At 45.5% G+C, this 14,385-nt stretch overlaps 1 long non-coding RNA gene and 1 pseudogene across 1 annotated transcript; one reads left to right on the top strand and one right to left on the bottom strand.

Moving 5' to 3' along the window:
- The first annotated feature begins 2,374 nt into the window (after positions 1-2,374).
- LOC119333458 lies at positions 2,375-9,666 on the top strand (annotated as a pseudogene).
- A 2,484-nt stretch (positions 9,667-12,150) lies between these two features.
- Positions 12,151-13,353, bottom strand: LOC119332037. The gene is made up of 2 exons (XR_005160773.1): positions 13,056-13,353; positions 12,151-12,328 (listed from the first exon to the last, which is right to left on the bottom strand). It is a non-coding gene; the product is annotated as an uncharacterized LOC119332037 (long non-coding RNA).
- Between the last annotated feature and the right edge of the window lie 1,032 nt (positions 13,354-14,385).

The raw sequence follows: 14,385 nt of genomic DNA on the forward strand, positions 1-14,385 counted from the left end.
TCCTGGGACAGAGGAAGAGGGACTACTTCCCTCAGGTCTGTCCATTCTCGTACCTCATATGGTCCGAATGAGCGGCAAAACGCAATGTTCCATCCCTCATCCAAAGCAGCCACAGAAACAAGGATGGTCGGGTCGGCACAAATCGCAAAGAGCCTCAGGAACCGCAAGCGGAGAGGCTTGCCCTCCAGCCAGGGGTCCAACCAAAACTGGGTCCCAGACCCATTGTCAACCGAGAAACGCAAGCCCAGCCTAATCTCTTGATGGCCTGAATAGATTTCTAGAACTAAGACCCAGCCGAGTGAGAGCAAGCCAGGAGGGGTTGTCCCTGCAAGTACTTGGACTCAATCAGCTGCAGCCACAAACCTCCATCTCCCCGCAAGATCCGCCAAACCCAACGCAACATAAGCGCAATGTTCATCCGGCGAGACGCGGGGATGCCCAACCCACCTTGGTCCTTCGGCAAGCATATGTCAGCCCACTTCACCATATGGTACTTAGGCCGACCATCTCCTATGGTACTTGGGCCGACCATCCCCTGCCTGCCAGAAGAACCTAGCCAGCTCCTTGTCAAAGTGACAAGGAGCTATGTACACCTTCGGGCAAGATGTACATCCCCATCATATACATGGAGAGACTGGCAAGATTAGAGCTAATGAGGACAGTTTTGCTGCCTTTAGAAGTGAACCTACCGCACCAGGGCTCCGCACGGGACGCTACTCGTCCCACAAGCGGATCATACCCACTCACCAAAATCCTGGACTCAGCCAGGGGCATCCCCAAGTAGGATATGGGGAATGACGCCAACCTACAGTTGAGATTGCCAATGGCAACGGCGGTAGGATCTTTCGCTGTGGGGTGGGGGGCTGGCAGTGCTGGGATCTGATCCCCCTAGCGCCGCCCAGGGGTGGCGGCGCCGAGGGGGTCGGGCTGAGCGCTAGTTCTGCCTCAAAACAGGAGATGCCTCAAAACAGGGCTAAAATGGGAGAGATTTTCACTTTGCGGCCTCTGCACCAACTAGAGATGCATACAATCATTTTAGTATGAGTATCAATACAAACATGGTCCTCAATTTTTTTTACATGAGTATCAAGATATTTCTTGATGGGTGGTTCCACCACGGACCAAGCTTAATTCTCAATAAACAAGGAAAAAACCCTGTGCATCACCTGTCAATTCTATGAATTGAACTTGAGTCATTAGGCTGCACAACCATATGCCTAACCACTGACCAAAGGCACTGATCCACTTGTTTCTACTGAGACACTGTTCGGAGCTTCTTCTTTTAAGGTGGGAGTACTCCTCTGTCGTACTTAACTGAAACGAAACATAATCCGGCGTAGCACGCATACTACAATGCAATGCAAGTGTTAGTTTAGCAAGCAACTTACTACAACCAGAATAGACACAAACCCTGCTATCCTGGCAAAGTGTTAGCACCGACAAAGAAGAGAATTCAAATTTCAAACCTCACCTACACCTACACAGCCGCTTTCAGCAGGATCAGAGCAAAGCCTGCGTGGTGCAAAGCACTTTGTACCGGCCAGTGGTATGCTTGTTTAAGCAATGAACTCCTCACCAGCTTACCATTTGTGTAGGAGTGATCAGGCATCGTATGCTTCTCCTGTAAGCAGCCGAGCTGCTTTCCCGGTGTGTCCCTGACCGGCCAGCCTGCAGAGCACCGAGCAACAGAAAGATGAGTAAAGGTTTGGTATTCTATTTGGTATTTCCCATAATAAAGGAGCCGCACCACAGAGACACAATCACACAAGGGTTGCTTTCTTTCCATTCTCATGCTCCAGCCACCATGATCCATGTGATTAATTAGGCTCCTTAATCTACATAATATATATGCACGCATAGCACATGCATTCTCCTAGATATTCAAAGTGAACTTTGAGGTGCCCATGCGTGCTTATCTTTTCACGTTCAATAATTTCATAATGTGCGTTGATGTCTGACATGGGTTCATGTTTCTGGAAGGGAATATGCCCGGCAAATTGAGGAGCACAGCTTAACCTTTTCCACCGACGACGAGCTCCTTACGATCGCAACAGCATGGAGCACAAGACTCTAGTGCTCCTTTTCTTCTATGTATTTTCTTATATAGTACTCCCTCTGTCTCAAAACAAGTATCTTAACCTTAGTACAACTTTGTACTAAAAAAAGTACAAAGTTAAGACACTTATTTTTGGACGGAGGGAGTACGTACCAAAGGTTAACTTTGAGACACACACGCACGGTCTTGTAGCTGATCGAGCTCCTCTTCTAAACCATCCACTGGGCTTCTCTAGCTCTACTCCCACCAGCATCAGCACTAGCAGTACACCAAACCAATACACGCACACAAATCCCGATCCAGGAGGGAAACTGCTTCATGAGGCTAATCGAGGAGACGGTGACGAGCATTACCAGGGCCGTGCTGAACAGGGCGATCCACTTCGCCGAGTCGGCCATCGCAAAGGAGGCAGCTCTCCACCTCGGCATCCAGCGCGATCAGACCTTCATCGCCGACGAGCTCGAGATGATGCAGGGCTTCCTAATGGCCGCGCACGACGACCGTGACAGCCACAACAGGGTGGTGAAGATCTGGGTGAAGCAAGTCCGCGACGTTGCCTACGACGTCGAGGACTGCCTCCAGGACTTTGCTGTCCGTGTGACGGTGAGGAGGTCCTGGTGGCGTTCCCCTCGCAAGCTGCTGCACCGGTGGCACGTGGCCAAGAAGATGAAGGAGCTCAGAGCCAGGGTTGAGGATGTCAGCCAGAGGAACCTGCGCTACCACCTCATCAAGGCATCCAAGCCAATCTCCGCTGATGAGCAGTCGTTGGCCGTCGCTAGTGCAACCATGTCTGACATTGACGAAGTAAGGCGGCAACATGAAAAGGCAAAAGTGGGTCTCATTTGGCTCATCAGCAAGAAGGACAATGACCTTAGAGTCATTGCGGTGTCAGAGACAAATGCTATCGGTCTTGGAGAAACCTCCATCGTCAAAAGAGCCTACGAAGATCTCAAGATACACAAGAAATTCGAGTGTTTTGCCTGGATAAGGTTGGTGCGACCCTTCAATCCGACAAAGTTCTTGCAAAGCATTGCCCGGCAGCTTATGTACATTATCTTCAGCAGGCCAAGCAAACAGAGAAAAATCCTGCAGATGCCCAAGTTCTGAGGAAGATGGGGATGATGAGTGAGGAGGATTTGGCTAATGAATTCAAGACATATATCAGTGAGAAGAGTTACCTGATTGTGATTGATGACCTACACACCTTTGAAGAGTGGGATCGCATTATAACATGCTTCCCACAAAGCAAGAAAGGAAGCCGAATCATAGTGTCGGCACAGCAAGTTGAAGTTGCAAGCTTATGTGTAGGGCCGGAGAATGTAGCACCAGAGCACAGGCAGTTGTTTGTTGATCTTCATGCTTTCTACGAGAAGGTGACATTCAAACTCTGATTCGCCAAATATGATTTTACTAATGCTACCTCTTGTTGGCTTGCTGAACTAAGTACACATGAACTAATGTAATAAACAACACCATCAATAACGTGAAACAATCAATAGGTTGCCAAATCTAGTAAAGTACTTCCTCTTCGTTCAGTATTATAAGATGTTTTGGATGTTTCAATATAGAATACATACGGACTGAAATGAGTGACCAAACACACTAAAATGTGTCTACATACATTCGATTTAGAAAAAAGCTGGAACATCTTATAATAGTGAACAGAGGGAGTAGTAGTCTTTACATTCGATATTTCAATTTTTATATAGATCAATAAGTCCATATATCTATACATTCGCGGGTAACATTTCATTGATATTCCATTTAAGGACCATGAGCTTACGTTATTTAATTCACCCTGGCCGAATCATACTTGTGCATTGATTTTAATTTCCCTAATTTTGGCTCCAAATTGTAAAATGCAAAATATCTCAAATATTCTGAATCCACAACCGTAGACACTTAATTAAATTAAATAGTCTTGCATTATTATTCTAATATGGAGAATACAATTCCATTCCATGTTTTTGTTTACATGAATTACAAGAAGGGTCATCAAGAACTTTATGTGCTAACATGATCTTCATCGGTCACATCAACTAGTTTAGGAGATAGCGAACCTCGGTAATTACCAGGCCGGATAATTAACTACCCTGGACGCTACCCCTAAAGGAGATTTAAAGTTTTTAGAGGCGATGTTACTCCACATGGTTACGCAATTAGACATGTTTCATATTGTTTACGTGTTTAGATTTGAAGATCATAAACTTATGAAAGATTTAGCACTTGACTAAACATTGTCCAATGAAAAAATAAGGCAGCGCCTAATCATTGTTTTCTTATGTCTAGAGTTTTCAAGATGCAGCAGATCTGGCGGAAACAGGATCTAGCTCAAATAAATCTTGTATGTATAATAATAACTCTGTGTACAGGAAGAGCTTAGTTGTTTTGAAGGAATCTGAGCCCATCGGACGTGATCAAGAAAAATCTGATATTATTGAAATAATTACAAATGGCGATAGCCAACACCTTGAGGTGGTCTCTGTGTGCAGAATGGGTGGTCTTGGGAAAACAACACTAATCAGAGATGTCTATGAAAGCCAAGAGCTCAGTGGCATGTTTGAGAAGTCTGCTTTTGTCACAGTAATGCATCCTTTCAATCGGGAAAAGCTCATTGAGAGCTTATCTAGACAGTTTGGAGAAAAGGATGTGGAAAACATGTACCAGTATTTGGAAGGAAGGAAATACTTGGTTGTTCTTGATGATCTCTCGTCCACCACAGAATGGGATGCTATAAAACAACATTTCCCTCCAACAGGCACAGCAAACCAGATCATAATCACGACAAGAAAAGAGGATATTGCGAAGCATTGTTCGAAGAGGCATAAGAATATATACAACCTCCAGGGGCTGGTATACAAAAATGCCCTTGACCTCTTCACACAGAAGGTACTAATAACATATCATTCTCCATCTCTTATGCATTTGTTTTATTTGACCGAAAAAAGGCAGGTTGTAGGTTCTGATAACATATGGTTTGTTTGTACACATATGTCAGGTCACAGAGAAAAAAAAGATGATTGTTACGCATGTGCTAACTATTAGTTACATGATATATTTATTGAAAACATAAAAAGAAGCCATATATTCTGATGTCCTAGTCATCAATGGTAGGGTTCAGTGTAGGCTGAGGCGGTTCCACCCGATCAACCATACACTTTGAAGGAAGGCATTGGCTAGCAAAGGGCCAGAGGGCCAGCAAGAAACAATAATAAGCTGGTTAGATTAGGTTTTATCATCGAGGACCTGGTGGATGATGATGGCAGGCATGCTGTTACATCCCCGGATTCGAATTTTGGTTAAAGTCCAAACCATATGTGGTACAGCCATCTGTTTGGACTACTGTCCTCTCTTCAGTCAAAAGTATTAGGGAAATGTTTTACATATGTAGTCTGATTTTAGCTTTTGGAAGGACAATTGAGTTTCACTTGAACAAGGAAAGTGCCTCCATCACATGAAAAAAGTGTTTCCACATCACAATTTTGTTACATGGGAACAACTTAAAATAAGTGTTTTCATCTTAGAACTTTTATGTTGTGTATGTTTCAACAGTGTTTCCATTTCATGAGTAAAATTTTAAAATGTTTCCATAGACTCCGACCCATGCCAGTCCATAGTCACTGCCAACGTCCTAATTCTAAGAGTTGGCAAGTTTGGCCCAAAGAGATATTATATGCTAGTATTACTTCCTTTAGATTAACAGCTGTAGGATTAACACACCACCATGGCACAGATGATCGCATTCCAACATAGGATGCCATGGATTAAGCTATGGTTCGCTAATTGGCCTCACCAGAGTAGTAGCATGCTTCGTCGACAAGGTCGCCAGCAAGCTGCGCACCTGGAAGGCCTGGCTTATGAACAAGGCAGGCCGCCTCGCCTTTGTCAAATCCGTCCTGAGCGTGATCTCTATTCACCAGCTACTAGTGCTGGCGCCACCGAAGAAGACACTTAAGCTCTTGGAAAAGATAGAAAGAGGATTCCTCTGGTCGGTCCACGCCAAGGCCAACGGTGGCAATTGCCACGTTAATTGGCGGCGCGTTTGCCGGCCTATCCCTCTGGGTGGCCTTGGTGTCCACGACCTGGAGCGTACCGGACTCGCTCTGCGCACGCGCTGGCTATGGCTCAGCCGCGTCAACGATGGCAGGGGCTGGAGCGGCCTCGACATGCAGTTCTCGTGCGAGGAACGCGCGTTCTTCTTCACGTCTACCACCACAACGGTGGGCAATGGGCAGCACGCCCTGTTTTGGGAGGACCGATGGATCAACGGTCGCACCATTGGGGAGATCGCACCGCTCCTGTACGCCTGCATCCCCAAGCAACACCGCAAAACCAGGATGGTCGAGGCCGGCCTACATGAGAACTGTTGGGCATCCGACATCCACGGAATGATCGGCATTCAAGAGGTAGGCCAATGCTTGCACCTCTGGCGCATGATTGAGCACACTGCTCTCAATGCCGAGCCGGACAGTCTGTGCTGGAAGTGGAGCGCGAATGGCGACTACTCCACCAATTCTGCCTACCTGGCCACCTTCCACGGCTCCATCCATTGTTAGGCCTGGAGGCTCAACTGGAAGTGCTGGACGCCGCCACATGTCATCTCTTCCACTGGCTTGCCAACCTAGACCATTGCTGGATGGTCGACCGCCTCGCACGCTGCAGCCTGCCACACCCACAACGCTGCCCCCTTGCGATCAGGCTCCGGAGACGATACAACACTGCTCCTGGGATGCCCATTCTACCGGCAGGTGTGGTACGCGATCCTCTCATGTCTGGGCTTCTCTTGCTTGCCGCCCGACAATGACGCCACACTCCATGATTGGTGGCTCTCGGCCAGGCAGAGCACCCTGAAGCCCATGCACAAAGGCCTTGCGTCCACAACCCTGCTCGTCCCTTGGATGATTTCTAAGCACTGCAACGATTGCGTATTCGACGATGCACGCCCCTCAATCAACACCCCGGTCGCCAGTGTTAAGCTTCATGCACTAGCCAACGCAAGCAAAAGTCCGAACTGATGGAAAGGGCTAGGCAATCCACATATACACTTCAACACCCCCTCTCACATGTGACGTGGGAAGCTCTGTTTTCGAGTCGCTCAACTAGTCGTCGACTAATCAACAAGTAGTCGCACTTCCAGGGCCGACTCAACCTCTCGACTCGACTCTTGGGATGACTCGAGCGACTCAAGTGACTAGTCTCGACTAGTCGTGGTTTCTGGGTCGAACGACTCATTTTTTTGGGCCCCACTTGTCATATGTTTTTCTACTGTATTTGCTTGCCAATCCCCCCCAGCCGCCGCCACCCCTGGTTTGCTGCTCGTCCCCTCCTCCCCTGGTTGCTGCTGCTGCTCGTCCCCTCCTCCCCTGGTTGCTGCTGCTGCTCGTTCCCTCCTCCCCTGGTTGCTGCTGTTGCTGGTCTGCTCCCCCTCATCCCCTGGTTGCTGCTGCTGGTCTGCTCCCCCTCCTCCCCTGGTTTCTGCTGCTGCTGGTCTGCTCCTCCCCTGGTACCTAGTACCTACTGCTTAACTCACTTCGACTCGTCGCATGTCGACTCGTCGACCATGAGTCTAGACTAGTCATGACTAGTCTAGAGTTGCCCCCCCCTGAGCGACTCGTCGACTCAAAAACCTTGGCAGGAAGTCAACACATGAATAGACTCGAGATATGGCTTAAGAGGCCTATACGTGGACACAGCGGGGAGCAGCAGCAATTTTTGAATAAATTGCGAGTCAGGACTTGAGCTCAAGACCTTAGGCTCTGATACCATGCTAAGCTTCATGCACTGGCCAACGCAACCAAAAGTCCGAACTGATGGAAAGGGCTAGGCAATCCACATATACACTTCAACAGCCATGATCAAGGACGAGGCTGCTCTATGGGCCAGAACTGGGTCTCTGGGCCTATGTACCATCTTACCGCAAACCTGGGATGTCCATTATTTTTTCTGTCATTGCCCTGTAACCTGCCTCCTAGGAGGATTGTACCAAACTTCTCGAAAAAAAGGACTGGGTGGCCACAGCAGTAGACACTCACAAGTTGTTCCTCTAACTTGGTGGGGTTAGAGGAACAGGGATAAATATATGTGGACGGGAAAGATGGGAGTAGGTAATCCATTTGATTAATGCTCACAAAGTATTGTACAAAAGATAGGAAACACTAGCAGACATACAAGAACACTTTTTTTTACCATTGTCATGACAAAATTGAGCAGAAAAGATTAATCCTAGTATACCAAAAAACATTAACACTGTATATGCATATTCTAATTTGGAGTTATATAAGGGAGATATTGCTGCCAAATGGAAGGAAAAAATGCTTAGCTTCGGTTGGTGGGGAAGTGTTAGTTGTGACGCTCCTGGCGAACCACTGACATGTAGAGAGCATCACCGGAGGATGGAATCAGTTTGAGAATGAAATCGACAGAGAACTCAACTGGGGAAAAACAGATGAGTTGCGGCGTCCAGTAAATATGAAACCCTAAACCTGAGGCTCTAATACCATGCTGGAGAAGCAACTTATCTCTATTGCATAGCACAAGGGGCAACTATATATAACAAGGAACTTGGAGCTCAAGTAAGGATATCTAGACTAATACGAATACGTAAAGAGACCTAAGTAATAGAACTAATACTCCTAAACAGGTTCAAGTTATCTTGACTTGAACTTGTACCTTTGCAGAGCACAGAGAAATTGCTGACAGACGAAAAAGAAAAGCATGTCTCGGGTTGGGCGGGGGAGCGTGCGTAGTATCCCACCACCTTGGTTCAAGTTCTCTTGACAAGAACTTGGTCTGTAGAGTTTCAGAATTTTTCGAAAGGTGCAAAGACATCTCTTTTTCCGAGAAAGAATGTAACTGTGGATACGGGACATCCTTCTAGAATGTTAGGTCATATACTTCTTAGTTTATTTATTAATTAAACTTTTATTCATTAGGCGATGAGGGCGTCTTGTATGCAATAGTAAAACAGAACTGTGGTTGGAAGTTCAAAAAAAATTGAGTTCCAAATAGTTTGTACTCCCTCCTATCCATATTACTTGTCGCTGCTTTAGTACAACTTTATACTAAAGTTGTACTAAAGCAGGGACAAGTAATATGAATCGGAGAGTGTATTAGAGTTACCTGATTTGCTTGCATATGTAGCCAGAGGACCAAGGGCACAAATTGCAGATTTACTTTGCAAAATGAATTTTGGAAAATTCTCTTGTCCAAGGAGCCAACAAACATAACAGGAGTGTGCACCTTTAAATCACATAGTCTGTGTTCCATTGTAATCACAAAACTAAACTATAAATTTGGATGACTATTGTGTGTTTAGTTTTATATTTGGTGTACTAAAAATATTAAATAAAAATTTCAGGTATTTGGCAAGATTACAAATTTGGATGAGCAATATCCAGAGTTGGTTGAACAAGCAAAGCTGATCCTAAAGAAGTGCAGTGGACTTCCCCTTGCAATAGTCACCATAGGTGGTTTCTTGGCAAACCAACAAAACACACCTTTGGAATGGAGGAAGTAGAATGAGAATATTAGTGCTGAGTTGGAACTGAATCCAGACCTTGGGCCCATAATGACAGTCCTTAATAAAAGCTTTGATGGCCTACCATACTATCTTAAGCCTTGTTTCTTGTATATGTCGATCTTTCCAAAAGATCGCGAGGTCAGTCGGCGCCGTTTGGTGCGTCGGTGGATTGCAGAGGGTTATTCAAGGGAGGTGTGTGGTAGGTCTGCAGAGGAAATAGCAGAGGGCGACTTCATGGAACTCGTAAGCAGGAGCATGCTCCTACCATCTCAACAATCAATTCATGGTAGAAAAGGAATTGATGCATGCCAGGTCCATGATCTAATCCATGAAATCAGCATCAAGAAGTCAACTGAAGAAAATTTTGTTTTCACACTGGAGGAAGGTTACGGCTTAAGCAGACGAGCCACAGTTCGGCACCTTGCTATAAGCTAAAATTGGAAGGGAGATCAAAGTCAGTTCGAGAGCATAGTGGACTTGTCCCGTGTGAGATCAATAACAGTTTTGGGGAAGTGGAAGCCATTTTTTATTTCTGACAAGATGAGGTTGCTACGAGTGCTGGACCTAGAAGGCACACCAGGCCTAGCTGATCACCACCTTCAGCACATTGGGAAGCTTCTTCACCTCAAATATTTTTCCATAAGAGGATGTGATGATATTCATCACCTGCCACACTCCTTGGGTAACCTGAGGCAACTCCATACACTAGATGTCAGGGATACGAGAATACTAAAGCTGCCAAAGACCATCATCAAACTTCGGATGTTAACCTATCTCCGCCTTGGTAGGAAATCGATTGACAAAAAGGTGTCATATGAGAAACTTGAAGAGAAGCTCGCAAATTCAATGGGCAACAACAGACTATGTCTATTGACTTCAGGGTCAGTGATGCTTTGTGCAGCTTGTTGTGCACCCCGTCATTTAGGTTATTCTGAAGACATGAACCGCCATGACGTATGTACTGTTGCTTGCTGTGCTAGACTCCCTGCTGTTGCCAAGCGTCTGGACAGGTATGGAGTTCTAGCTCCTAGAGGGATGAGGAAACTGATCGGCTTGCACACACTGGGGGTTGTAAATGTTGCACGGGCGGTAGTCATTCAGGACATAAAAAAACTGACCTGGTTGCGCAAGTTAGCAGTAACTGGCATCAACGGGAGAAATGGTGAAAATTTTTGTTCAACAATCAATAATCTCAACCGTCTTGAGTCATTGTCAATACGGTCAGAGGGAGAGCCTGGATTGTGTGAATGTTTGCACTGGATGACCTCGCCCCCGGAAAACCTCCAGAGCCTCAAGCTGTACGGTAATCTGATCAAACTGCCAAGATGGGTCCAGAGGCTCCAGAATCTTGTGAAGCTGAATTTACGGAGCACCAGGCTATCGGGGCATGATGGTGATGTGGAAGTTCTTGGGAGGATGCCAAATCTGGCCATCCTGCATTTGTTGGAGAAGTCATTTCAGGGTGAAGAGCTTCGTTTCCAGATTGGGATTTTCAGAAGCCTCACAGTTCTTGTGTTTGGAAACTTTGGGGACATCAAATTGGTGAAGTTTGACCAAGGAGCAATGCCTAAGCTTGAGCAACTACAGGTCAGGAATGACTGGAGGGTAAGTGCTGAAAATGGTTGTTCTGGGAATGAAGTTGCATTTTCAGGGCTAGACTTTCTCCCAAGCATCAAGGAAGCCCGGTTATGGTTAAACATTATCCCGGATGAACAACTCAAGGAAATACCAGATGAAGTATTCCTCAAGGCCAGCAACTTTGAGGAACACTTTCGGACCCAGCTTGCCAACAATCCAAGGAACCCCATTCTGAAGGTGGGTGAGCTCGAGAACCAGAACTAATATTGTATCTCTATACATGTTGATTATTGTTGCCAATCCAAAAGGGCACATCATGGCTCCTGCCCAAGAATATATTTTTGACTAATGTTGTATCCCTATACAGCTTGAACATGCTACTGGAGAATATGTTTTTTACTCTAAAGCATTCCTCTTGTGTTTTCTATAAATACAGGTTAAACCCTCAATGTTTACAACATTGCTATGTTCTGTTTACGAATATACCACTAATTGGTAACCCTTCATCCCGCTTCTTGGGTGAAATTGTGATGCATTCAATTTGATTGTACCAGAAAGACTCAAGTGTGCAACAGATTGTGCATATAAGTGAAATGTGCTAGTACTAATGGAAAATATCATGGTGTGATTGGACCCTTTCCTCATATATCACATGTGCTCTATTTTCATTTTGTCGTGATTGAGCAGTAAGTGTAATAATAATAGAATTAGTGACATCTGTGATAAACGTGGATTGCGTGAAAATTAATGGCTTGTTATGTTTCTTTATATGAACTGCTATGGCCTGCAAGGTGTTTGTTGCTGTCAGAGTTAAAGGGCGTCTTCGAGGCATTTAAGCTTCTTGTTCTGAACCCATAAGGCTCATGGACTTCAGGATTTGGGAGAATAAGAGAGGTGTTCCAGCTAAGCTCTCAGGGAGCTCCTCCCATGTAAGCATGGAGAGGTTGTTGTCTAAGCAATAGCATTAAGAGCTTGGAATGTCAACAATAGACAGACATCAAAGTTACCGAGAATTGATACCATGAACACTCGTAAACAGCCAAAACGAATTTACTAATAATCCGGCAAAACAAAATAAAAAATGCTTAAAGCACACATACAAACTAGATGGTGTGGTGAAGCCACCGCCACCTTATTTTCTGAAAGTTCTGGACCTGCACCATTGCACCCCGTTCCTGAAAGGAATAGCTTGCATATTTAGTTTTTCTTTTCTCACTATGTTCTAATACAGTGAAAAGCAGATATAGCATATCTAGCTAGGCAGCATCTTTATGCATATAGAAAAAAAAGCTTCAAGCCATCGCCCGATGCACGGTAAGGTTTATGCAGCATCTTAGAGGCAGACACAATCTACTTTTGAGTCTTAGACGTTTCATGTGTAGCACACTGTCCATCAACATGTGAAAACAGGCTATAGATGTTAACCTGAGGAAGACACACATTTCTGGGTTACAAAAGCCGGGCCAGATCACTAATCGGTTTACTGATAAATACTACAACTCTGCACATTCCTAATATGCAATTGCCACTAAAAAATTTCTGCACAACCAATGCCGTGCCGTAATTCAAGTGCCGAAACAAAACTGAAAAAAACACAACTTGTGTTGTGCTGCAGGGGATATCTTCGTTTTCCCCAGCTTTCAGTTGAGTAGTTTCTCTGGGTGACACCTCTGCTATCCCGTCAACGTTAATAGGATAGATCATCACAAGTTTACACTACAGATGCAGAGAAATCCCCAGTTTCGCCACACCATGGGACCATCACAGCTAGACAGTTTAATTCTGTTTTCGCAAAAAAAAAAAAAAGAGGGGGGCGTCTAATTCTAGTTCAGATTGCCGAACTAAATCGGAAATTTATGAACACCACACACCGAGGGCCGTTGCTAAGGGAAGCGAGCTCACCAGTCACCAGCGACCCTCTCCCTCCAACGACCCTACACTGGCGCGGCGAGGATTTCCCCGTAATACATCCCTCTGGGCGCAACCCGTCATCCCCTTCTCCTCCTTCGCCGCGGCCGCGGCCGCCCGCCGCCGGGAGAAGCAGGATGTGTTAATTTAATGAAGGATCTGATCTTCGCCGCGGTCAGCTGAACTAGTGCTAACAAGCCAGCCTCGTCCCTGCCGGTGAGGTTTGTTTCCCCTTCGTCGCCATGGCATCAGCGGGAAGGGAGAAGAGAGGTCCCACGAAGAGAATTTTATTGTTTCCCCAAAAAAGGGAGAAAGTTTTGAGAGAAAACAAAATTACTTCAGTGATTAAATGAACAGTACATTCACACATTCCTTTTCTTAAGAGAGTACACAAAATATACCATATAGTTTTATAAAAGAAAGGAGCATATAGTACAAACACTTCCAGCCAAACGGGAAAGAGACAAGAAAAAAGATAAGAAAAAGAAAAACAAGGCCCGTCTACTCAAATACCCTACTACTCACAAAAACTTGCGATACTCTGACATGTGACAGTCACCCAAATTTTCAGTTCTCGAATGATAAAGGTGCAAGATCCATTAAAGACATTTGTTGTGAGCGATTATTGAACACTCTAGTATTCCTTTATTTCCACAAAGTTCAGCATCCTCTTTGAGAATCCTCTTCCACGTGAGGTACCGCCACTCCCTCGACATTTACACATTCACACTAGCGAACCATAAATACACTAACAATAAATAAGTGCGGCCTCTATACCAACACAAGTGGGTACATGCGGTATCTATACCACCCATTTTGTCATGGACATTAGTGTCCACACACTTCTTCTTCTCGGGGTGCGGTTTTGCACCAAGCAAGGGGGCATGATGGGCACCAAGGGGTACGGGGTAATCATCATCATGAGCACAACGAAGGATACAACGAGGATCGTGGCGCATGCCGTTAGGGCGGCAAGTTTTGTCATGGCGATGGTTGTGAGATGGTGGTTAGTAAAAGAAACTTGATAGATGCAGTTTCAGGCAATCCTGCAAAAAAGTATTGATCAAGAGATCAATGGCGAGTTGGTGACTCAACGACGCAGAAGAGGTTGGACTTGGTGTCGCCTCAAGACCAGACAAGTATGAGCGCGGCATGTTACCTATCCCACCCCTCACCTGATATACGTTCCATCACGTGAGAAGGATAAAAAATAGAGGCACTCTGAAGAAGCAAAATACAATTACTGTTAAGAATTTTATCACTTCGATTTGCCCGCTAATGACGAACAAATGCAAAAGTTTGCACACCTCCTTGTTTATTTTGT

This window comes from Triticum dicoccoides, chromosome 7A (assembly GCF_002162155.2).
Source record: "Triticum dicoccoides isolate Atlit2015 ecotype Zavitan chromosome 7A, WEW_v2.0, whole genome shotgun sequence".
NCBI lineage: Eukaryota > Viridiplantae > Streptophyta > Magnoliopsida > Poales > Poaceae > Triticum > Triticum dicoccoides.